Source organism: Grammomys surdaster, unplaced genomic scaffold (assembly GCF_004785775.1).
Source record: "Grammomys surdaster isolate TR1022 unplaced genomic scaffold, NIH_TR_1.0 100058, whole genome shotgun sequence".
NCBI classification, from domain to species: domain Eukaryota; kingdom Metazoa; phylum Chordata; class Mammalia; order Rodentia; family Muridae; genus Grammomys; species Grammomys surdaster.
In genome coordinates this window covers 3,903-7,567 of record NW_021608285.1, presented here as the reverse complement: position 1 = coordinate 7,567, position 3,665 = coordinate 3,903, and the positions used below count along the sequence as shown (strand labels likewise).

Here is a 3,665-nt window from a genome sequence, read left to right as displayed (position 1 = left end):
GCAAGAGGTCAGGGATAGAGAATCAAGAGCCAGCATCCTTCTCGAAGGCCAGAGAGACCAGGATCAGGGTCACAGGCAGGGGTGAGGAGTGACTGTGAGTGCCCCTGGAATGGAAGCATAGGTAGAAGGCAGGACAGCAGGACTGGAAGGAGAGGGAGGGACAGAGGGCACAAAGCAGAGGACACATGAGAGGAGGAGGGTACCGCATCACCCATGCTCTGACATCATCCAAGGGTGTGCAGGGCTGTGCTTGAGTGTGCCCTTCCCACACAGTCTTTGCTGGAAAGTTCTCAGGTAATATTTGGGACTCTCCTCTGCTCTGCTCAGAGCTCCCTGAATATCAGGAACGCTGAGACAGCTTCCAAAGTCATCATGGTCAGAAAACAGTTTGTACAACTGGAGACAGAGGATTTCCCGGGTCCTTATCCACAAGAGAAATTCCCCTGGTAAACTGTCCACATTCAGAGGAACTCAACTGCTGGCCTAGCACTTACTACAGCTGCGTCTCAGATGCTCTTGAATCTTTGTCTGTGGCCTTGACTTGTTCCATGAGGCTCAGGAGCAGGAAGTACACAATGCTGTGGACGGCAGCAAGAGCCTTCAAAAAGCGTAGAACAGGAAGAGGTTTTAGATGGTTTTCTTGAACTGAAAAGTAAGCTCACGGTGAACATCAGGAAGCTCTGAGCCCAGGGTGACAAAATTAAAGAGATGCACAGGGTTGTGACATCTTCAACGTGTTGGCCAGTCCACGGGCACTGCCTCTGGGGTTCTGGGCATGGCTGCTATAATTGTGGTCCCCTTCACATGAGGGGGCAGTCTGCAGCTCTTAGGAGTGGGGTCAGGGCTGGGAGTAGCAGCTACTGCCATCGGTGCTACCACTGTGGCTAAAGAAAGCAAGATTTCAGACGAAGCTGAACCAAGATGCCTGGTTTAAACCGCCAGGGATATAATGAATGTGACTTCAGTGACCCTGGCTGAGGCTTCTAGAAAGGTTTCCAAAGCACTGAAAAATATCAACAGAACTCTGAAAGTAATCAGGCAGTATGTCTGTGCTGTCAGAATGGCCAGGAGGATGATCACAGTGAAATTCCCTGCCTGGTGTCTGCTCAGGTGTGGAAAGCCTTTGAAGTCCTGCTTGGTCAATGAAGAGAGGAGCCAGAGTCAGAGGGGCAGCATTTGGGCTCGCCTGCCTTGCACTGGATGTGTATACCCTTGTAGCAGACTCTAAGTGCAGCTACACAATGAGACAAACATCAGGGCTGCTGGAGGAACAGGACAACAGGTGGATAGGGAGCTGGAGCTGTGTCTGCAGAACTTGTCAAAAGCCACAAGACTGCAGGAAGATGGCTTCAGTGACACCTACCCATAAGCAGCACAGGAGTCAAGGAAGATGGCCTGGACACACTGGCCAGTAGGAGGGGGAAGTGAGTGAGAGCAAGTCTGTGAACTGAACACTGAGGATTTCGTGTTTCTGTGGCTGAGAACAAGGTTCATGTGGATAGCTAGTGGGTCAAAGAGAAGACAGCAGAGAGAGTCTGAAGTGAGGGGCAGACAAGACTAGAGGAAGGGGAAACAGCCTGAAAACACAGAATGGGCTGTGCAGGAGAAAGCAACATGACATCTGGGGAAACTGAGGCACTGGGGAAACTTTTTCACTGAGGGAGAAAGCAAGAGCAAGAGTCTTGAAATGGAGAAGAAACAGCAGTGCCTCCCCCTCCTTCCCACGGGTGCTGTGAGCTGCAGCCACAGCCCTGCCTCTCTGGCAGCAACAGCATCCACTCACCCTTTGTCTGTTAGGCAGTGACTTCAGGGTAGTGACAGAGCTGGTGGTGCTGTTGAGGGTAGCATTGCTGGTGACAGGAGAGTGGGTGGAGCCCTGGCAAGGTGTCAGGCCATCTAAAGGACCAATGAGTAGATCCCTGTGGGGTGCAGGGACAGTGGTGGCGAAGGTGAGAAAGAATTTACTTTATATATGTATCTCCGTTAATGTGCAGCTAGGGGTCAAACCGCTCTCTACACTGTGGAGACTTCACTTGTAATTCCTCCCTCAGGGCTCTAGGATCACCTAGAAATAAAATGAACTACAATTTTACTCTAATGTTCTCAGGATAAAATGCTAACTTCAGCTTTGGGTTCCTGCTTACTTCAGATCAACCCCCACCTCAACCTCTCCCCCACCCCACCCCCGAACACAAACTGCCCAGGGATAACACTGGGAAAAGCTACCTCTTAAAGAAGAAACGGCAGAAGTTGCTGGAAACTTGTAAACCCTGCTTCTGTAAGCATTTCTAACTCAATGGAACTTTGTTGAAAAGCGCCCTCTGCAGGTGGCTGCATAGAGAACAAATTCAGCACAGTTGTCAGCCCAGAGGAACAGCCAGAAAACCAGGTTGGAGCTGCACTTTGAAAAGCCCTAGCCAGGTCCTGGCCAGAAAGCACCTGGGCTCTCCAGCTCTCCGTGTGCTGCCCGCTCCTTCGCTGGCCAGATTTTACACAACAGCACATTTCAGGGCACTGAGAGCAGACTGACTTTATCAGACGCCAAACAAATTGTGCTGGGCAGTGTCAACCAATCTGGAGGCAGGAGCCATATCTTTGGCCTGGGTAGGATGGGTCAAAAAACAAGGCTCTTGAACCAAACGTGACGATGTGGATTTGATCCTGGGGAACCTGTGGTGGAAGGGGAGGCCTGACTTCCTGAAGCTGTTCTCTGACAAACTAAGCCTGCCATGGCAGGAACTCACCGCCCCACCAATGAACACACATGAACACACTGAGTGACTAAATGCAAGTAGATAACATTATTCAAAGATGTTAAGGTCATTTGAAATCGAAATGAAAACACACAGACCATGTGCTTCCAACTCCTTCCACAGTTGGGAACAAGCTTGCTGCCCCTGAGGCTGTCCCAGGTCACCTGTCTCTGCCTGTCTGCTGTTCCATAGCCTTGGGTTGAATAAATACAACTGGCTGTTCAGAAAAATGGATGAAACAGTCATCCACGTAACAGAAGGTGGCATGGGACAAAAGGGATGTACAGACAGTGATGGGACGCCAAGCACCACAGTCTTCAGGGGGGAGCTATGGATTAACTGAGGACAAGGGAAGCAGGAAGCCTGGTGGTCTGCCAGGAGTTAGAGGGAGGGGTTGTGTGGTGAGCAGGATAATGGGATAATGGTGACATTCACAGTGGCTGCTGTTGTCTCCTTGACCCCAAGGATGTCAGGCGTGTGTCTAATACTGACAGCACAGGGTCCTGTGGTAAGGTCCCATGTGCCATTGGAAAGGCAGGGAGACTGGGCAGGGAGAGCAGGGAGGACCATCTAATGGACACTCCTGATGGCTGAATCTCAAGATACCTGCAGTTTAGCCAAGCTGGATCCCTGCCATGACATACTGCGCCTGTGTTGTATCAGCTGACTGGGTCCCTAAGAACTAGATGCATGACTTCCCTTCATTGTGAACCTTTATCCAGGACATCAGGGAACTGAGTCCTCCATGGCCTTCCTGTGCACTCTCTCTCCCTCAGTCAGGCACTCCCTTTGGTGTCTGCCATCTACAGGTCCCACTGGTTAAATTGTTGCAACCCACGCCTGCCGGCCTGACTGGGCACAGGGGCATTCCTCAGCCATCATGCAAGGCCAAGATTGGCTAGGATCAGAAAC

At 51.1% G+C, this 3,665-nt stretch overlaps 1 long non-coding RNA gene across 1 annotated transcript; it reads right to left on the bottom strand.

Moving 5' to 3' along the window:
• Positions 1–508: 508 nt before the first annotated feature.
• LOC114635362 lies at positions 509–2,285 on the bottom strand. The gene is made up of 3 exons (XR_003713457.1): positions 2,227–2,285; positions 1,784–1,919; positions 509–598 (listed from the first exon to the last, which is right to left on the bottom strand). It is a non-coding gene; the product is annotated as an uncharacterized LOC114635362 (long non-coding RNA).
• Positions 2,286–3,665: the final 1,380 nt, after the last annotated feature.